This window comes from Cricetulus griseus, chromosome 6, assembly GCF_003668045.3.
Source record: "Cricetulus griseus strain 17A/GY chromosome 6, alternate assembly CriGri-PICRH-1.0, whole genome shotgun sequence".
NCBI lineage: Eukaryota > Metazoa > Chordata > Mammalia > Rodentia > Cricetidae > Cricetulus > Cricetulus griseus.
In genome coordinates, this window is record NC_048599.1 from 120,729,300 (window position 1) to 120,752,644 (window position 23,345).

General features: G+C 37.2%; 1 non-coding gene across 1 annotated transcript; it reads left to right on the top strand.

The window, feature by feature from the left end:
- Positions 1 to 20,522: 20,522 nt before the first annotated feature.
- On the top strand, positions 20,523 to 20,651 carry LOC113830862. The gene has a single exon (XR_003486364.1). It is a non-coding gene; the product is annotated as a small nucleolar RNA SNORA40 (small nucleolar RNA).
- Positions 20,652 to 23,345: the final 2,694 nt, after the last annotated feature.

Below are 23,345 nucleotides of genomic sequence, written 5' to 3' on the forward strand. Positions count from 1 at the left end.
AATAACTAAGTACTCTACAGTCCTAAAGACCTTAATAATAGCATGTTTAAAAAAAATAAACTTGGGGCTGGAGAGATGGCTCAGAGGTTAAGAGCACACTGACTGCTTTTCCAGAGGTGCTGAGTTCAATTCCCAGCAACCACAAGATACTGCTTTGAAATTTCAGTTTTATCACCTTCCCAAATCCTGTGCTAAACATTTGTGAAATGCTGAGTTTATCATTGCAAATACCCAATTGCAAATAAAATTTCAAAAAGATTATTAAATGACAGATAACTTCTATTTAAAATAAGGTGTATGATCAGTGTTAGATTTTTAAGTAGCAACAGCTTCTGTTTGAGCTTTCATAGGAACAAATGCCTGAAAAACGTTTCTTCATCAAATGCCTGTCTCCACCTCTTTCTTATTTAACTTTAAAAATTGCATCTTCTACCTAGAGAGTTCACTGAGAAGCCCAGTCATTTCCAAATCTTGTGGAATGAAACAGGCACTTCACAAAACTCCAAGAATAGTGTGTCCTATTTAAGAAACACCAGCTGGAACAGTTAATGCCTTGCCTTGCCTCGCCTCTTCTGCACTGACAGTGCAGCACAGCTTTTACTTTCGATCAAGACCAGAAAAGTCTCTACCTCCACGCAACAGAAAAATAGTCACTAAATCTCTATCCTCTAGCACAGCTGCATCCTGCCCAGATCCTCGACTTAGGATTAGTTTCTAAAACAGTGGTGTAATAGAGATTGATAACTAAGAGGGATGCATTTTGAGAAAGGATTTAGGAAAAAGTATTAGCACCCTATCTAGATTTCAAAGATAAATTATCTACATAGATAATGAAGGAAGAAGTGGAACATAGGAACCATTCAGAGTTCTATCACTGGACTTCTTGATAGCGACAATCACATAAGGTGGAAAGGAAAATGCAAATATTTATTGTTTGCCAAAAATCACCTTCCTTCTTCTAATTCTTTCTGTGTAAGAATAAAGCATAAAACATGACATATACTGTATTAACAGCTAAATGAAAAGTACATCATGATGTAGTGGGTGAAATGACTTAGCTGGAACAAAACAGGGTACGATGGGAAATTAAGTTCCATGGACTTCGGGAAATTAAGGATAATGTTTTGTTCATATGATAAACAGATGTGTTGAAGGACCTTGCTTCTCTTCCTCCTGAGCTGTGATTCAGACAGAGTTCTCCCATATTGAAATAATGACAGCCTAAAAACATGCCAACTTTGTGGTCCCACTGGGAGAAAGGAGAGCAAGGACGAGAAATGTTAGTTCTTCTTGGCTTCAACCCAGATGTCCTTTATGTGATTTCAGTTCCCAATGTGTCACCCACATCCCCCATAGTAGAAAAAAGCTAGAACTGCAATCTTCCTGATGCTCCCCCCAAAAAAGTGCACACAAAAACAAAACGAAACGAAACAAAATTTGTCTCTGCCACAGGCAACGTGGGCTTTAATCTCCGCAGAATAACTGGACCAAAGTAAATGTTAGTACATGGTAACTATAGTAACTAACATATGGTTATTATGATTTGCCCTAAGACTAATATACATTTCAAGTTCAGGACTATCAGTTCCTAAGTCTGTGTTTTAAAATCATCTCGTGTGGGTCTGGGTTTGTGCAAGGTCATCTCGTGTGGGTCTGGGTTTGTGCAAGGTCAAGGTTAATGCTGCAGATCAAATTTACACAGATCTGACTTCTTTGCTTTCTAAGGAATGTTTCCACTATAAACTGGTTATTACATTAAGTTGTTCTCCAATACCAAATGGTCATCACTGAAACCATATATACAAGTAATGCTATACAGATTGAGTATATAGAACTCATGTATTTAGAACTGTGTATGTGTATACATCTAAATGTGCATATACATACACATACAAATATATACGTATATGTGTACATATAGGCATGCAGCAACAATTAATGAAAAAGAGGCCATGAATTTGAAAGACAGAAAGGACTATTTGGGAGGTTCAGAGAGAGGAAAGGGAAAGGAGAAATGATGTAATTATACTATAATCTCAAAAAATAAAAGAATTTTTTTCTAAATATCTGAGGTCCGGTGTTTGCTTGTACAGTTCCTTTTCTGTGTGTTTCTTTTATTTTTGTCTTCTAAGCACAAAACTGGAAGCATTTGAAATAGTATTCTGTTGGGCAAATATTTCTTTCTAAAGGCTTACCTATGTTTACAAAAACTAATTTGAATATATTCACAATGTCCAACAGTTTTATTAGCAATGACATCTACTTGATAGCCCGGTTATTTGGCCCCTTTCTAACTGCCACACCTCACTAAAGAGCTTAGTTTACCATATGGAAAATGAATAAACTGTGCAAATTGCTGGATGTAGATGCAGAATTGACTAAGCTCTGCCTTCCGTCATCTAAATTTCTTTCTTGAGACAACTAAATAAGAATCTTGCCAAAAAAAGAAAACAAAATAGATGAGAATGCTTGTGTTGCTTTTTGTGTTTTATTGTGCCTTTAAGATTTGTTTCTCACTACAAAAGCTCTGTCAACACAATCATTCAGGTGGCAAGAGAGACAACAGCTGCCTCCTAACTAGGAGCACAATATTGTTCCTGGAGTGTGTGTCTTCCTGCAGGGCTTGGATTAACTCAAGATAGATACTTTCTCCCAGGTGCTTCATAGAAATCACTTCTGGTGATACCACAGGTACTGCAAAGAAGCAGTTGGCACCCACAAAGGAACTATTTAATGATGAAATATGAAAGCGTTCCGGCTGCTTCTGAACTACCTTTGCTGGGTTTCTGAATGAAGTTTTAAAAGGAAAGTAGCAGCCTTTCTATTAGAGATCTCTGAAATGTGCTTTTGCATATATCAACCTTAATCAAGACAAACTTGAAATATTATCTTAGAAAACAGAAATAAATATGCTGGATATAGCTTTCCCTATGTATTCAGTTAATGCTGTTTTCCCAGAGCTCAAAACCACTTCTGACTCCATCATGTTTGGCACTTCTAGAGCTACCTGGACCCCAAAAGATTTGCCAAATCACGGAGATACCCAGATGTTACTGCTCCTGTCTCATCCCGTCCAATCAAATTTTGTTTCTTCTAGGGACCAGGTTCAGCATCTGTTGCAGGCTCCCTGACATGAGACAGTGAAGCTATCAATGAACTAATTTTCCATGAAACAGAGGCAATGAAACAATACCTCAGCTTTTCAAAAATTCCATCACATTAGCAGCCAGAATTCTTGAAGTCATTTTACTTTTAAATTTTGGCTTACAAAATCTGGCTTAGCTGTGCCCCTGCAGACATCTCTACATGTAGCCCTTAGCTACCGAAATGATTGAAAGTTTCAAAGAAACATTGAGGATCTTGTCTCATGGCTCTTCAGATCCTGGGGAAGGGAGTTTGATCAATTTACAAGCATTGTTGGCTCTCTTCCTCTCTTTTTGGTCTTCGTACTTATCAGAACAAGGGAGAAACAATATTTAATACAATGTCATCAACTTTCCTTTATGATGGCTGTTTAAACGGCACATTGAAGATGAATTTGAGTCCTGCACAGATTTTATGTTTGTTACCCTTGACTCCTCTAAGCATGAATATTGGTAGCCAGTACTGACCACATTCTGAACAGCAGGCCACTTGCTCATCAACAGGTGCTATCAGGATCAGACCTTAGATCCCAAGATCATAAACATAGTATAGAGGAACCAGATTCATTTTGTACCAAGCATTCCTTATGACCCAGAAGGGCAAGACGGTCTGTTTAGTTTTTCCCCTCTCTGCATCTGTCTACCATCTGTAAAATGAGCCATTACTAGTCTGCTCTTCAGAGTAGTTCAGGCATAGTCAATGGTTTTGTTTTATATTCAGCTATCTTGCTATTGAGATGAAGTTGAAATAGTATGGATATAAGAAGGGAAAGTATCATTGCGTTAATTGTAGTTTTAAGTTGAAAAACAAAATTAGTTAAAAAGGCACATAGAAAAAAAAACTACTCCAGGAGAGGCCCTGTTTGCTCTCCTATAATTCACATTAACAAATAGCTATAAGGCTCTGAGAACAATAATTCTTCAAATCCAGATGGCATTAAGTCTGATCCACTGGGTTTGAAGTTGCAGTGAGAAAGAATGAAGTTATATGTGAAAAGCCTGACAAATACACTGAACAGCAGGGGCTGGTCTGTATCCACAGACCACCAAGAAACTGCCAGAGGTGAATTTGAAAATCTGAGGTCAGACCAGTCAGTGGATTATGTACAAAATAGATCTTGGTGACCAGATTTTCCCATCTCAGTACACATATGTCCACAATGGTTCAAGTTTCAGCTCTAAGCATTAACTTTTTACACATTCCAAGTTTAGAGTAACTGCATTGGGAGCCATCTGCCACCAAGTATCTAGTTAGATTTGGACTTGATCCATCTCTGCCAGGTGCTTGGTAGTCACACACTCTAGAAGCCTCAGTGCCAAAATTATATGCGAGTCACGGACCTGTGGCTGCACAATGATCCAATTAAGAAATATTTTTAGAACTCAGTTTAACTGTTAATTCTTAAACTTTAAGGTTTATTACTATTACATAATCAGCAAACTGAAACAAAATTCAGCTCTGTATGTGTGTATATGTACATGTATATATATATAAAACTGAAACACTTGTTTGAGACCATTCAATTTAATTAAAATTTGTAAATATATAGACATATTCAGAATTAATATATATGTTAAGCATATTTTAGCATTCACAAATCTTTCATTAAAATTAGATTATAGGAAATTTATGTTGCATTTTTTCCTGATGATCAAATACATGAACTACTACATCCTATATATTGCTTTTCAAAGTTCTCAAATGTAAGAAACATAGACCATTGTCAGGCATGGTGGCACATAACTGTAGTTCCAGTGCTTAGAAAGCTGAGGCAGGAGAATAAAAAGATTTTAGGCTAGCCTGCCTCCATAGACAGACACTCTGTTTCTTAAATATGTTTTTAAATGGAAGAAGGACATAAAGGAGAGAGGGAGAGAAATAACCTTCAATCTGTACATCCATCTCCACATGAGAATAAATGAAATGTCTTTATAAGATTTTGTGTTTCTATTCATAAAATTGAGCCTTCTTTATATGTATGTGATGCTCAAATATAATTTCCAATAATTATGTGGTAATTTCTAACATACCCACTTTATAAAGGAAGAAACAAAGATAAAATATATTAAAGTGTTATTTTCTAAGGACCTAAGACTAGAAACTGGCAAATTGAGTCAGAAACTCAAGTCTCTCAAACACTATTATCTACTGAAATGACAACTGTCTTCCCCAGACACAGACATTTCCTCCTTTGGTCTCCTACTAGCACTAGGCATTATGGGAAAAGATGACTATAGATCACAAGTTGCAAACAGTGAGCTAGCATCTTAAAGTGGGTATGCAGACTACTGAAAGCCAATTTCATGAACAATGAATACCTTAGTACCTTAGGGGTTCAATTACTTAATAAAAAAAATTGAAACAGATTTCAGGAGGTTTGTCAAGCATCAGAGGAGCTATTTGCCTGATGACACATGAGGACCCACTACATAGTAGAAACTCAGAATTTGGCACATAAGCAAAACTCATATTAATGCATTATTCCCAAATCATTTTCTAGAGCACCAAGTCCCATCATCTTCTTCCTCCTCATGCATGTGGTCCTGACTTAAATTTAATTGACTTACACAGCTGATGGGTGAGAGTCAGGGCTAGAACACCATTCTTTCCATTAGGCACTGTTTCCACAACACCACAATCCCTTACCCTGAACCACTCCATGATGAACAAACTCTACGCTTTTATGCAGAATGATCCAAGGATTTTTCCAGTGACCCTCCTTTCCATGTAGCTTTCTAAAAATGGAGAAAGTGTTTATTTATAGCTCTTACTTCAAGGTGCTTTTCAAATATCTAATTATCCAATGACCCACACAAGAGCTAGAGGTGGCAAAGGACAGTGGACTTGGCTGGGAATTTTGTAGGCACTCATGTGATGACTGAAATTCTGCTACAGACAATGAATGCTCAGGGTGAGAATGCTAAAAAGTGAAGGCAAACATCTGTGCCTGTCATTTAAAGATGTGCTGAGGGCAGGGGAAAAATCGAAACTCTTTTAATCCTCTGAAGGTAGATAACAAGTTGTTTCATCCTACGTAATACCAGAAGACTTCAAGAGTTATCTGGAGTACATTTTATTCATCCTCTCTCTCTCTCTCTCTCTCTCTCTCTCTCTCTCTCTCTCTCTCTCTCTCTCTCTCTCTCTCCCGCTTCTCTCTGCATATTTTTTTTTGTTTTTCAAGACAGGGTTTCTTTGTGTAGTCCTGGCTGTCCTGAAACTCACTCTTTAGATGGAGGCTGGCCTCAAACTCAGGGATCTTCCTGCCTCTGCCTCCTCAAGGATGGGATTACAGGCATACACCACTACCGCCCAGCTTCTCTCTCCATTTTTTAAAGTGAAGTTTTTGTTTTATAAGCTTTCTAAATGACATAGCACAAAATAATACAATTCTGAATTGTACTAGGGACTTCAACCAAAAGCATTTGTAATATAATTCCTGAATCTGAGAAATTGCCCATCTGCCATACTAGACTATCTCCATCTGGAAGACTCTGATACTTGATTTAGAAAATATATACTTCCAAAACACTTATGGCTGATTTTCAAAGTTTCATTCCAATGTAGGGAGCATTCTCATATTCAGGTATAGTTTGGTTTTACTTCTTTGTCCCCCAAGCAAAACTGCTATCACAGACCAAAAAGCAAGATAGCCTTCTCTAGGAGACAAGACAAAGTTGTAATCATTTCTTTTGGACTCTGACTTTAGGTGTTAATAGACATGAGCTAAAAACAGAGTTCTTGTAAATGAATTGACTGAAGGAATATTTAGAAAGCACATGAATTACATAGAAAAAGTTCATAGGTAAGGATGTAATTTGCTGTACAAGGTCATTGATACATCTCCCGAACTGTAAATTGTCAATCTATGTATCAATATATCTACCTGCCTACCTATTTATCTCTGTCCTTTTTTCTTTATATTTAAGATATATTGCAAAATAAATGATACCATTAGAAAACTATATATTTGATCTGTGTTATGCTTAAAATGCACAGCATCAAGGAGTGAAGCTATAAAAATAGAAGTTGTAAGTTCAGCTATCATCTGAAAAGACCAGCTATCAGGATCCTCATTTACTGGTGTGACTCTGGTGTAACTCAATTAGATTATTCTTTATGCACTAAAGTTTCCTTTTAACATTGCTGAAATTAACTCGCTGTTCATATCTTTGAAGCTCTTCTTTGTTGCCCTGTTCTTTATGTTCACCAATTAGCATCAATTAGTATTCTCTTTGGAAAATTATACCCTTTCCTAAGCCACTGATTCACAGGCTGCAAAACTTGGAAACTATAATGAATCAACATATTAAAACCATTCCTTACAAGGCTATGTGGTCCTTTAGAATACATTCCACTTTATTTTCTAACATTGCTTGCTTCTAATGTCATATGTTTGACAAAACAAAGCTTTGGGATTTGACCTTGTCATTTATTTCTCATAGGAATCTTCATCAGTCTTTCAATTTCTATACAAAGGTAAGAAAGAAAAAGGAAGGGGAGGACGGAAGGAAGGAGGAAGGAAGGAACTTCCAAACTTTTCTTGTTCCTTCTTTTCTTTCTCCCCTTCCTTCCTCCACTTCCCTTTCCCATCCCCTCTCTTTTCAAGAATCCATTTTTTTTTAAGTCCTTGGAGCATATGCTTCCCAGGTGTTAAACTAAAACTTATACCCTATAGCCCAGTTCAGCTCTTCAGTCATTAGCCCCAGCTGAGCCTTTGAACATGCTGCCATTTGAAGGTAATTTCCTCACCTATGAGACTTACATTACTGTTCAGAAAATGTCCTTTCTTCCCACTTTCCTCTGGGCACTTATCACCATCAACTGCTTACAGCAATACAACTGAGCACTTTCGCTAATGCTAATAAAATCCCCAGTGGCTTTCTCAAACATGCCCCAGGGAACCAGAATTCAAAAAATGTTAACATTAAGTAACCGCTTTCCCTTAAGGGTTTGGTTCTGAATGTGAAGCTTCCAAGCAAATCATCTTTCACAATAAATTAATTTAAGGATCATTTACAGCAATAGGTCCTTCGACCTGATAAATTGTCATGAAGTGTGCCTTGGCCATGAAGAATAAAAGTCTCCACACAAAAATTCTACAGTTTATAAGGAATATGATTCCTTTTTTCCCATAATAACAAATAATGTTGCAAAATGTCTCTTTCATCATTACGTTTTTGGCATATTCTCATTTGGAAACTTATTTAGTCCTAGGCTGTATTATTTGCTATTTTGGGCTCACAAATTTATTCAATAAACTTTATTTGCCACGTAACATAAAGCAAGTTACTGTTTCATGTGTCTGATTCAAGTAAATTTAAGACTTTTAAAGATTAAATCCACAAGTAGATGATTTCTGGAATGGAACTATGAAGAACAAAAGGAAATGAAGCAGAAAAAGACAAACAAAGTACTCCCTCCCTCCCTAACTTAGGGTGGTGAAAATTCTACTCTAGAGAAAAGTAGTCAAGAGTATATTTAGATCCCATAGCTCCCAGTTCCTAGTTAGGAGGGTCACGGTATTAGGAGGGGCAGACTGCTACCACACCATTTCCTACTGTCCTTACCCACTCTAACTGCAGAGGTTCTATTGCAGGCAAGAACAGTAGAGAGGCCAGGGGTCTCTCATCTGCCTGCACCCTTAGAGTAAAAGCAAAGCCCAGCTCTCCAGGCCCACCATGTAAATCTACACAACCCTCTTCTCACTCAATTTCAACTAAGGGTATTGACACACAAACCACAGCTCTCATCTTAAATGGACTAAGAGATAGCTTATTCTGGAGCCATGCTGAGTAACCACAGCCCAGGAACACAGATTTAGGTTACCCCAAATTCCATGTTCCAACATGGAAGCAGCTTCACAGAGTTTTATAGTTATACAGAGCAAAGAAAGTCATTGATCAAGGTGAATTTACAGCAAGATGGGAGAAGCTTTTCTATAGGCCCAAGATGCTATCTGAAGACATTCTTAGCTTTGGAGTTAGTTGAAGCTGATGGTATGCTAAATTAATATATTTTGAAAGGTTTCTATTAGTTATATTATGTTACTTCAGACTCAGAGGTGGGCAAGGAGGGCTAAAACTAGGTCAAGATAAGGTAATTAGCCCCGCGACCTGCAATGGTGCAAGCTCTCCAGAGTACTGTAGTTCTATCAGTCTCTGCACACACAGATCCTTTTCAAATATTCTCATTCACAAAAAGCCCTATTGGTCAAGAATCACATTTTGTAAATATGGGGGCAGCATGTTACTTATTAAATATTTAATGTTGGTTCATGCCAAGGATTTGGGATTGATGAGGCTGAGGAGTGGGCAGGACAGCAGTTTCAGGATAGACAAACAGCTGGTAAAGGCCAGGAAGGAAGAAACTCCTAAGTCATATCAAAACTATTGACAATCATGATCCAGTCCTGAATATTTTTACTCCTGGTGGATCTGACATAGCATTTACATGTGACATAGGATTACTATACCTAAAATTAAGTAATTAAGAACACAGTTTGTTCTAATGGCATGAAGGTAGCATATAAAGGAAAGGTGTATTTAAACTAAGTAATCTAAGTAAAATCTACATATTTTTAAACTAGGTTGGTTGTGTTCCCCCTTCTATTTATTTGTGCTCTAAGAACTATCTTACATTTAAATGGATAGAAATGGGATTTTGTAAAATACAAATATTGTTTCATTAATTGTTTAATCCAGGATAATTGTAGTAGGAGACATTTTAGACACTAATTAAATAAAAGAACATCAATACTTAAGGCATAAAATGTCATGAATGTTGTTATTACTCTAGTTGGATGCCTTTTTTAAAATTTAGCTAACCCAAACTTTGGGTATATCTAGCTAGAGTAAATGGAGTTAAATAGAGTAAATGGAGTAAATAGAGTAAATGGAGTTAAAGTTTAACTTAACACTAGATATTCTGTTTTATTCAAGTTATACTGAAAAATGAGAATAAATACGTGTGTATATATATATACATATATATATATATATGTATGTTTATAAGACAATGAAAAAATCTGTATCTTTTAGACATGACTTTTGAATAAAGTAGGCATATAGGGTAAGCAGTCAAAACAAAGGACATGATCAAATGAAAGGACATAATATTTTAATTTGTGACTTAATTAAAAGAAACAAATATTATTTCAACATTTAGAAATATATCAAGTAGAATGCTAGATACCATTCACAATTTTAAAAATCTAATTGCAAAAACATGGAAGAAACATAAACAGTGAGAGAAATGTTAGTGATTCTGGGAACTCCATTGTCAGTAGCATTACAGATGAGTGTTACCAAGCATTTTAAAGTTTGCATATATTTGCCTTCACACAAATCATAAAGAGATAATTCCTTTTAGGAATGAGCTAGAAGTACCTGGATATAATCCTGATCTTGTAATGCAATGTCTTTTTTAAATGTATTTGCTACTTTTTGGCATACACAATTAAAACAATGTGTAGGTTCAAATTGAAATATTATAATCATATATTGTGATAAGTCCATACAATTTATCAGTTAGAGTACTCTATCTTAAAATCAATCAAAATGAATCATTGGGAATACTAAATGTTTCATAAGTCTGCCATAGTCTATACAAAGATTTTGGTAAAGATTTCCTTTCAAAACAGATTCCAAAATATACTTATATAAATTTGTATCTTGCTACATAAAGGGTAACATAAAACTCATATGGTATTTTCAAAATATTTTTAATATAAAACTGTTAACTATAACTTTTTAATTAAGTCTGAACAATATATAAATTGATAGATATGTTTATTGAAGATCTCTATGTTAAGTTTCCTTTTCACAATGAGAATTACAGAAAATATAAACCCAACAAATAATAATGTTTGAAGTTTTGATTTATTAAAATTTATCTTATTCAAGATTATGTATTTATAAACTGTCTATCCTACATGTGATTGTGTTTTTGTTTTAATATACTTAGTACAAAACTGGCTTATAAGTTCATGTAAACTAAAGTTGCTAACTTGGCCCAGCTTCATCTTGGCTCATAGTATAAGTAAAGTTTTAAGTATCAAAATAATGATAAAAGACAAGACATATTTACTCAATGTACTACCAAGATAAAACAAATAGAAATGTTTAAATGTCTTATTATTTATTTGAGGCAATTAACATAAAGAGATCAGTGGTCATTTTTCCATTCTAGAACCCTACTTGTGAATCTATTTCAAGACAAGTGGCCACTGTCTACCCTAAGATTTGGAACAGCATTTATGGTGAATTTTATCAGATAGGGAGTCATAGTATCTGAATCTTTCCTCAAGGAAACTAATTATATTTGCAACATGGTGACACAAAGTTGACATATTATTTTAAATTCCATTATTTGATTAAAAACTTGGGATACATGTATATAAATGAAGTGTGACCAACCCAAAGAAGAAGAAACTAATATACGTAGCAAAAGTTGCTATTGAAAATCTTTTGTGTCAGACATTGCAGACTTCAAAGTTGCTATTATAAATATGCTTGAGGAACTAAATGAAACCTGGCTTAAGGATGTAGAGGAAGCTGTGGTAACAACTCCTTTTGAAATAGACATATCAGAAAGGAAAAATAAAGAGGAAATGTTTCAGAAAAATATGTAGATAGGAAGTTGCATAAAAATTCGCCAACTGAAAAGAACAGTAATTAATAAAAAATTCTGTGAGGGGATCAACACTGGCTTTTTGAAGGCATAAGAAAGACTCAAAGAACACTTAAATAGATGGATGGAAATTATGCTATATGGACAAAGAAGTGGAAAGGAAGAAAAATTAACTAGCTGTTATGCCAAGTTCATGAAACCCCAAAAAAGACCACCATGGAGCCAACTCACTGACACAAATGCATAAGGTTTAATGTTACAAGACTCAGCAGGGACCCTGTCCAACAAACTAGCACAGCAGCTGCATGAAAAGCATGCCTGGCCTCAATTTTAAGGGGTTTTAAAAGGAAAAAAACAGCAAGCAGGGTGGTACGTGCCTTGGCTGTTCAGGATTGGGTAAGAGTAGGTAACCTTTGGATTCACTGATGTGAGGCTAGGGGAATTTCAAAATTGTTACCAACAGTTGCCCACAAGGACACTTGTAACAAGAAGATATTATTTACCAAAATTAGTCATTGCCTGACCACCTGGATGGGGTCACTTTGGCCAGGGTGGGCACAGTTTGGGTGCTCCTTGGAACTGTTCATGGTTCCTTGCCTGGAGCTGAATCAGCCTTGTGTCACACAGGGAATTTCTCAGGGTGGCTTTTTCAACTCTATTCTCCCCAGTTTACCTTGCTCTTATATTAGCAAGAAGTCATGACTTTGAAAGGGTGGGGGGCACAGGAGGTATTGGAGTGGAAAAAGGGATGGGGGAAATGAAGTACAGTACTCAAGTATGAAACACTTTTAAAAGGGTGAATTTTTAAATTAAAATTGAGTAAGGCCTCAGGGAAGATAGCACAAGATGAACTGTGTCCATGGACATATATGGGGGGAAGAAATGAGAGGAAGGAATGAGGGAAATGGAAAAAACAAATCAAACACACAATAGTAAAAATTTCTAAATTATTGTATCTAAAGGGCTCCCTGAACTACTTCACGAATTCCATCCTAGTTTCAAGTAGCATAAAGAAAATGTCCACCGCAAAAAAAAAAAAAAAAAAAAAAAAAAAAAAAAACCACAGTGAAAAACAAGCAGAAAATCTTGAAAATAAGAAGAAAAGTATGTCTAAAACAAAATCTTCAAGAGACATCTGATAACAGGGATCTGCTCACTGGATCCGAACTTGGTAGCAGGATCCAACATACTCGGACACTGCAGAGGCCCCAGTAAGAGTGCCACCTCCATCCACCAGAAAAGGACAGACATCAGAGTATTGGATCTGTTTGTATCTACCAGAAGGGAACTTTGGTCCCAGACCCACCAGGACAGGCAGAGACTCCTGCTACACCCACTAGAAGAAAGGATGAGAAGAGGACAATATAAAAGCACATCCAATGGGCTGGAGAGATGGCTCAGAGGTTAAGAGCACCGACTGCTCTTCCAGAGGTCCTGAGTTCAATTCCCAACAACCACATGGTGGCTCACAACCATCTGTAATGAGATCTGGTGCCCTCTTCTGGCCTGCAGGCATGAATGGAGGAAGAATGTTGTATACATAATAAATAAAATCTTTAAAAAAAAAAAAGCACATCCAACAACAGAAAACCCAATAGGACACCACCAGAGACTAGAACCCATACACCAGCAAGACCTCAACATCACAATGAAGGTGAAACAGAAGAGAATGACCTTAAAAACATCTTCATGAAAATGATAGAGGACCTCAAAGAGGACATGAGAAAATCCCTTAAAGAAACAAACCAAAAAATACAAGATATCAACAAATCTCTCAAGGAAACAGTTCAAGACGTAAAAACTGAAAGAGAGACAATAAAGAAGGCACAATCTGAGGGAATTCTGGATATAGAAAAGCTGGGTAAACAATCAGGAACTACATACATAAGCATAACCAACAGAATACAAGAGATGGAAGAGAGAATCTCAGGAGTTGAAGACACACTAGCAGAAATAGACTCATCAACCAAAGAAAATCTTAAGTCCAACAAATCCCTGACACAAAATACCCAGGAAATATGGGATACTATGAAAAGACCAAACCTAAGAATAATAGGTATAGAAGAAGGTGAAGAAATCCAACTCAAAGGCACAGAAAACATATTCAACAAAATCATAGAAGAAAACTTTCCCAACCTAAAGAAAGACATACTAATGAAAATACAAGAAGCCTACAGAACACCAAATAGAATGAACAAAAAAAAAGTCACAACAACTCTTGTGTTTAATAGTCAAAACACCATACATACACAACAAAGAGAAAATATTAAGAGCAGCAAAGGAAAAAAGTCAAGTAACTTATAAAGGCAAACCCATCAGAATTACACCTGACTTTTCCATGGAAACTCTAAAAGGCAGAAGGTCCTGGATAGATATTCTAACTATACTAAGAGACCATGGATGCCAGCCCAGACTACTATACCCAGCAAAGCTTTCAATCATTATAGATGGGGAAAACAAGATATTCCATGACAAAACCAGATTCAAACAATACATATCCACCAATCCATCCCTACAGAAAGTACTGGAAGGTAAACTGCAACCCAGGGAAGTTAACTACAACCAGAAAAACGTAGGCAATAGATAATCCCAACTTACCAACAGTCAAAAGAAAAAAAAGATACAGAATCCCACACATAATCTTGCCACCATCACCAAATCAAAAACAAACAAGAATGAACAATAATCAATGGTCATTAATATCCATCAAAATTAATGGTCTTAACTCCCCTATAAAAAGACACAGATTAGCAGAAAGGATGAGAAGACAGAATCCATCCTTCTGCTACATACAAGAAACACACCTCAACTTCAAAGACAGACAGTACCTAAGAATTAAAAGTTGGGGAAAGACTTTCCAATCAAATGGACCCAAGAAACAAGCAGGGGTAGCAATCCTAATATCCAAAAAATTGGAATTTAAACTAAAATCAGTCAAAAGAGATGAAAAAGGTCATTTCCTACTCATCACAGGCAAAATCCATCAGGATGAAGTCTCAATTCTGAACATTTATCCCCCAAATACAAAGGCATCCATGTTTGTAAAAGAAACTTTACTAAAACTCAAATCACACATAAAATCGCATACACCTATAATGGGAGACTTCACCAACCCACTCTCACCATTGACAGGAACACCAGACAGAAACTTAACAAAGAACCAAAGTAACTAATAGAAGTTATGGTGCAGTTGGACTTAACAGATATCTATAGAACATTCCATCCAAATACAAAACAAATTACCTTCTTCTCAGAGCCACATGGAACCTTCTCTAAAATTGACCACATACTTGCCAACATAGCAAACCACAACAAGTACAAGAAAATTGAAATAACATGCTGTATCTTATCAGACCACCATGCTTTAAAGTTAGAATTCAACAACAATACAAATTATAGAAAACCTACAAACTCATGGAAATTAAGTAACACCCAATTACACAATTCCTGGGTCCAGGAAGAAATAAAAAAAGAAATTAAAGATTTCCTAGAATTCAATAAGAAGGTGGACACAACATACCTAAACCTATAGGACACTTTGAAAACAGTGCTAAGAGGAAAATTCATAGCGCTAAGTGCCCACATGAAGAAACAGGAGAATAATCACACTAGCGAATTAACAGCACAACTGAAAGCTTTAGAAAACAAAGAAGCCAATACACCCTGGAGGAACAGATGCCAGGAAATATTCAAAGTAAGGGCTGGAATCAATAAAATGGAAACTAGGAGAACAATAAAAAGAATCAATATCACAAACAGTTGGTCTTCGAGAAAATCAACAATATAGACAAAACTTTATCCAAACTTCCCAAACAGCATGGAGTGTGCATGCAAATTATTAAAATCAGGAATGAAAAGTAGGACATAACAACAGACATGGAGGAAGTCCAGAAAATCAACAGATCATACTTCAAGAACCTATATTCCTCAAAATTCAAAAATCTAAAGGAAATGAACAATTTTCTGGACAGATTTCACTTACCAAAATTAAATCAAGCAACTTAAATAGACCTATAATCCCTAATGAAATAAAAGCAGTCATCAGAATTCTCCCAACCAAAAAAAGCCTAGGGTCAGATGGCTTCAGTGCAGAATTCTACCAGAAATTCAAGGAACAGCTAATACCAATTCTCCTCAAAGTATTCCACACAATAGAAGCAGAAGGGTCATTGCCAAAGCTGTCCACTCTCTCCATACCTCTTCAATATTGTCCCTGAAGTTCTAGCTAGAGCAATAAGATAAGAAAAGGAGATCAAGGGAATACAAATCGGAAAGAAAGAAGTCAAAATATAGATGATATGATATTCTACATAAATGACCCAACAATCTCTACCAGGGAATTCCCACAGCTGAAAAACACCTTCAGCAAAGTGGCAGGATACAAGATTAACTCAAAACAGTCTGTAGCCTTAATATATACTGATGATAAATTGGTGGAGAAAGAAATCGGAGAAACATCACCCTTTGCAATTGCCACAAACAACATAAAATGCCTTGGGGTAACACTAACCAAAAATGTGAAAGACCTGTACCATAAGAATTATGACACTCTAAAGAAAGAAATTAACGAAGGTACCAGAAAATGGAAAGATCTCCCATGCTCTTGGATAGGTAGGATCAATGTAGTAAAAATGGCAATCTTGCCAAAAGCAATCTACACATTCACTGCAATCCCCATCAAAGTCCCAACACAATTCTTCAAAGATCTTGAAAGAACAATTCTCAATTTTATATGGAGAAACAAACATCCAGGATAGCCAAAACAACCCTGTACAATAAAGGAACTTCTGGAGGCATCACCATTCCTGACTTCAAGCTCTATTACACATCTATAGTCCTGAAAACAGCTTGGTATTGGCACAAAAATAGACAGGTAGACCAATGGAACAGAGTTGAAAACCCTGATAATAACCCACACACCTGTGAACACCTGATTTTTGACAAACAATCCAAATTTATACGATGGAACAAAGAGAACATCTTCAACAAATGGTGCTGGCATAACTGGTTGCCAGCATATAGAAGACTGTAGATAGACCCAAGCCTTTTGCCCTGCACAAAACTTAAGTCAAAATGGATCAAAAACCTCAACATAAATCCAGCTACACTGAACCTATTAGAAGATAAAGTGGGAAATACCCTAATTAATTGTTAAAGGAGACTGCATCCTGAACATTACACCAGTAACACAAACACTGAGATCAACAATTGATAAATGGGACCTCCTGAAACTCAGAAGCTTCTGTAAGGCACAGGACACAGTCAGCAAGACAAAACTGCAGCCCACAGACTGGGAAAAGATATTCACCAACCCCACATCTGACAGAAGGCTGATTTCCAAAATATACAAAGAACTCGAGAAGCTAGTCTCCAAAACACCAAACAATCCAATTAAAAAGTGGGGCACAGAACTAAATAGACAATTCTCATTAGAGGAATCTAAAATGGCTGAAAGACACATAAGAAAGTGATCAACATCCTTAGCCATCAGGGAAATGCAAATCAAAACAACTCTGAGATACCAACTTACTCCTGTCAGAATGGCCAAAATCAAAAACACCAATGACAGTTCATGCTGGAGAGGATGTGGAGAAATTGGAACACTTTTCCACTGCTGGTGGGAGTGCCAACTTGTACAGCCACTTTGGGAATCAGTATGGCAACTCCTCAAGAAAATGGGAATCAGTCTACCACAAGATCCAGCAATTCCACTCTTAGGCATATACCCAAAAGAAGCACATTCATACAACAAGGACATCTGTTCAACGATGTTCATAGCAGCACTATTTGTAATAGCCAGAAACTGGAAGTAGCCTAGATGCCCCTCAACTGAAGAATGGATAGAGAAAATGTGGCACATTTATACAATGGAATACTACTCAGCAGAGAAAAAAATGGAATCTTGAAGTTTTCAGGAAAATGTTTGGAACTAGAAAAAAACCATTCTGAGCGAGGTAACCCAGTCACAAAAAGACAAACATGGTATGTAGTCACTCATATGTGGATTTAGACAAAGAATAAAGGAATACCAGCCCTCAATTCACACTGCCAAAGAAGCTAGTAAACAAGGAGGGTCCTAAGAGAGACATACATGGTCCCCTGGAGAAGGGGAAAGGGACAAGATCTCTTGAACAAACTGAGAGCACGGGAAGAGGGGGGGGAGCTAGGAGAATGAGAAAGAAAGAAGAGGAGGGATGCAGAGGACATGAGGGAGTAGAAAGGTTGAGTCAGGGGAAGAATAGAAAATAACAAGAATGGAGATACCATAATAGAAGGAGACATTTTAGGTTTACAGAGAAATCAGGCTCTAGGGAAATGTCTGGAGATCTACAAAGATGACACCAGCTAACATTCTCAGCAACAGAGGAGAGACTACCTTAAATGCCCTCCCCTGATAATGAGATTGATGACTGACTTATATGCCATCCGATAGACCTCATCCAGTAGCTGGTGGAAGTAGAACCGACACCCACAATTTATCACTGAACTGAACTGGAATCCAGATGCAGAGAAGGACGAGTGAAGAGCAAAGGGGTCCAGACAAAACTGGTGAAATCCACAGAAACAACTGACCTGAACATTGGGGAACTCTTGCTCCCTAGACTGATAGCTGGGATACCAGCATGAGACTGACCCCAGGAACATGGATTTCATTGAAGAAACCTTGGGAATCTACAGGACATATCCCTAGCATAGGTGTGGACTTTGGGAGCCCATTCCACATAGAGGAACATTCCCTGAGCCAAGACACAATATGGTGGGCCTAGGTCCTATCCAAATGATATGATAGACTCTGATGACACCCTAGGGAAGGCTTCACCCTCCCTGAGGAGCAGAAAGGATATGTGATAGGTAGGGTTTTAGTTGGGGGCGGGGGTGGTTGTAGGGGAGGATGGGAGGGAGAAGGGAACTGGAATTGTCATGTAAAACAATATTGTTTCAAATAAAAAAATCTGAAGAAAGTCTTCACAACATTTTTTCCAAAATTATAAAAGGAAAACACTGCCCCAATTTTTTGAAGCTTCTATAATCTCGATACCCAACAAAGAAATTTCTGATGGTCACTGAACTGTGTCTTCCCAAATTCTCATGTTAATATTCCTAATCTCCCATGGGATTGTTCGAGGTTTCAGAAATTTTTTTAGGTACATCAGGAATAAAACTTGCCCCCCAAAAAGGAAAGTTGATAAGTTATTCTTTATCAATATCTAAAACTTTCATGATTGAAAGGACACCATTAACTTTTTGGGAACCATGCTGGATTAGCTTTTCTAGTCATGAAGCAATTGGAGGAGCTCAGTCCTGCCTCAACTGGTTGTAACTATGCTTTGTTCAAGGAGGCTTGCCCCTTTCTGAATAGAAATGAGAAATAGTGGAAGGGAAGGAGAATAGATGGGAAGCAGGGGGTGGGGCAACCAACCAGGAAGAGAGGAGTGTAGGGGAAACTGTGGTTGGTATGCAAAATAAATGAAAGAATTGTTACATAAAATTAAATTAAAAAGGAAGTATAAAAAACTCAAGACAAAACACTTGCAAAATCGCAGCACTGAGCACTGACTCGTATCTAGGATACACAAAGAATTCTTACAACTTAGAAGTAAAATGACATTCTAATTAAAAATGGGAGATAAAGTCTGAATAGATAATTCTGTTACCAAGCTATACAAATTGCTCATAAATACATAAAAACCTACTGGGCATCATTGGCCTTCAGAAATATTCAAGTCAAAAGGCATCCCTAATATAAATGGAAACATGTGCACACAAAACTTATTCTCAAGTTTTTGCTGCTACATTATTGATAGCAGATAAATAAATATAGCTCAAATTCTACTACCGAATGATATCCAGAGTATGGGACACCCATTAAAAGAAATATGTCTTTGATATTACTACAACAAGATACCTTCTTGAACCTTTAAAGTACCATGTAAAAGGAAAAGATCTAGTTACAAAATAGTATAACTACATGACTCCATATATGAGACTCTCACAATGTGTAAATAAGTAGCTAGAAAAAGGATAGTGATTACTGTGTTTGGGTTGGTGGGTGGTGAGTTGGTGGTATGGAAGTATGGTGAGATATTTATTGTTTATGATTCATTAAAGCTTGCCTGGGGATTCAGAAAGCAAAATCTGCTACAGGCCATAGAAACCAGGCATACACCTTTAATCACAGCAGCCAGAAGCTAGGAAGTGGTAGTACACACCTTTAATCCTAGGATTTAGGATTAAGAGATAGGCAGGTCTCTGTGAGTCTAAGGCCACCCAGATCTACACAAGACTGAATAATCAGTCTAAAAGAGAATTACAGCTCACACTTTTAATGCCAACATTAGGGAAGTATATAAGACAGAAACAAGGTCTCAGAGAGGCTTTTCATTCTCCAGACACACTGAAGATAGGAACATTTGTGTTCTCCAGCCCCACCAAGGAGAGGCAGCAGTTTCAGGCTTGGTGAGAGCTCCTGGAGACAGGACTAGCCCATTCAGCCTGAGGAAGAGGTAAGAAGCTAGTGACCAGCTGCTTTGCATTTCTGACATTCAGCTTGAAGCTTGAATCCCAATATCAGTCTCTGGGTCTTTTTTTTTTTTTTCACTACATGAAAGTGACTAGTACAAAGTTGAAAAAGGTGAATGAAAATGATCAGTACATTGTGTTAATAATTACACAAGTCTGTGAGTAAACTAAATGTCACAGTTGAACCTTTACCACTGGATAGGTCATACTACAATAAAACCATTTATTACAGCACTTAGGTGTGTTTTAGTTTTAGTGGCAGACAAACTCAGGCAAGGCAAGTACAAAATAAATCCTTTCTTGCTACCCAGAATTCATTACTCACTGTGAATTTTGATACATACAAGGCATATGATACATAAAAAACTAAGTGAAAAACCACTTCTTAAAAAATCATACAAAGCACTAAGTATGCCAGATCTCCACTGAGCAGCACGAAGTATTTAGTGACTTAAAGAGAACAAGAAAGCAGAGAATAAACAAATCTCACTCAGATATTTATGTTTCCCAAATTGATCAAATTTCCTGCAAAGTTCTTCATGGGGGCTAATGCATGTTTCACCTGAAAGGTACTCATTTCAGTGGTTATAAAGATATGCATTTTATAGCTGGAAGAGCACAGTAAGATAAGGCATACCAGCTTGGATTTGAACTCCTATAACCTGGTTCCATCATTAAAAATATACCCCCCCCCAGATTTTATCCACCTGATTCAAGTGCCAGATATAGCATTTTTCAGCTATGTGGGCTGGAGTAAGTCATTAACTTCTCCCAGAATTAGTTTGTTTGAAGTTTGTGGAAACACAATTTTGTAATTATAAATCTTTCCGCCACAGCAGCCTAAGTTCTGCCCACCTCGTAAGGGCCCCAAATAACACACAGAGTCTTATATTAGTTTACAATGGTGGTGGCCAATTGACTAGGATTTCTTATATGCTAGCTAAGTCTTAATTATCATAAGTCTATATATTTTATAAGACTTATCTTATCGAGGATGCCTTCTGCTAGCATCCTTTTCCTGGGATCACATGGCGACTCTGTAGAGAAGAGAGCAGGAGGAAGAGGAAGCACAAGAGGACTCTTTCCTTCTTGTCCCTGCTTATATTCTGAGTCAGCCTGCTATGTCACTTCCTGCCTGGATCTCTTACTACATTTCCCAGAATCCTCCTTGACTCCCAATCCTACCTATCTTGCTTTCCTATTGGCCAACAGTACTTTATTTATCAACCAATAAGACAAACATATACACAGAAGGACCTCCCCATCACACTTTCATACCTTACTCACAACTTTGCTATCAGAGTCCCCATTATCTCCCCTACATACCCCCTATGAAATTCTTCCTTCCTCCAAGGCATGCAAACTTGTCTCTGATAACTCCATTTTCCTAATCAGTTACCTTATAGAATTCTCATAGAAGGAACAAAGTAACACCTGGGAGGGACTTAGATTGGTGCATAGTACGTGCTGGCAGACAAGCTTAGTATAATGGAGTGTCAATGATTAGTATTATTTTCTTCCATGATAAGCAGCTGTTGATTAGGTAATATGGCTAATTTCAAAGCTAGAATGAATCTAGTTTAGGAAGTAGATAGCAGGATATAAGACAGGAGGAAGTGAATAGGCATTTTAAAAAAAAGACCTGCTCATTTTCCCCTCTATTTGTTTTTAATTTTTGAGATTATAATTTATATTATAATATTTCCCCATCCCTCCTTCCAAACCTTCTTTTATATCCATCCCTGCTGTCCTTCAAATTCATGCCTTCTTTTTCCAAGTAATTGTTATGTGCACATATATTTTTATATGTATATGTATTCTTAAATACAACCTGTTCAGTCTGTATAATGTTACTTGCATGTATGTTTTCAGAGCTAACCATTTTGCATTGGAGAACCAACTGGTGTGATTTACCCTGAGGAAGACCACCTGTCCCAGCTTTCCTAATTGCTATAAGTCCTTTGAGCCTTCATTGGCTTTTCCCATTGAGTCTGGCATGCTCATTGGTATCATCCTTGTTCAGCTCATGTTTAGGCAAGCATGTTGATGAGACTTATCGATGTATCTTCTAACATTACTAGGAGACCATATCACAATAAACTCCCTGATCCTCTCACTGTTAAAAATCTTTCAACGCCCTCTTCTCCAGTACTTCTTGAGCCTTAGGAGTGGGATGTTATACAGCTGTAACCAATGGGACTGAGCTCCACAACTCTGCATTTTGATTGGTTGTGGTTTTCTGTAGTGGCACCTGCATGTAGCAAAGAGAAGTTTCCTTGTTGAGGGGTGAGTGGGCATTAGGGGAAATATTTATAGACTGGGATTGTGCTGGTAATTGGTGGATGAGAAAATACATAAAAATCTAAGGTAAAAATATGTAAGAGGTTCTTCTAAACACACATATCACACAACTCTCCCGAAATAATAACCAGTCATCTATACAGAAACTGCTCTATGACCGTGCTGTATCAAATGGTCTCACAGTCTTACATACATTATTCACTTAAGCAACTACTCCCTCCACCTTCAAAATAAAGCCCACACTAAAAGCCTGACACACCCTTAAGTCATCACAATTATCTTTCTCCCTGTGAGTGAAGCATCCATGTCCCTCTGTGTCAGAGCTGGGAGGCAACTCAGAAGCCTCATTAGTTACTCCTTTGCCTTCAACCTGTGTGTGTTTGCTTTTGTTGCCCTCTGGGCTTTGTCCTTCCTCCTCATCCCAATCTGCTCATACTCTGCTTCTGCCTCTTCTACTCCTCCACTCACTGTTTTCCTTTGCCATCTTCCAGCAGTCCTTTGCAAGTATAGATTCTGCTTTGTATAGCTGACATTGGTTTTGAACATGCAATATGTACTGTACTTATTTTGTACAGCTAATGGTATACTTATTGGATTATATTTTGTATAGCTAGCATTGTTTTTGAATACATAGTTCATAATCAGTTTCTACCTTGTGTCCTTCTGGAAATAACTCATTAATGTCAGGGATCTGATCTTTTGTTACCATCCTAATCCTGGCATCAGAGCACCGGGTCTGATGAAAACTTCTT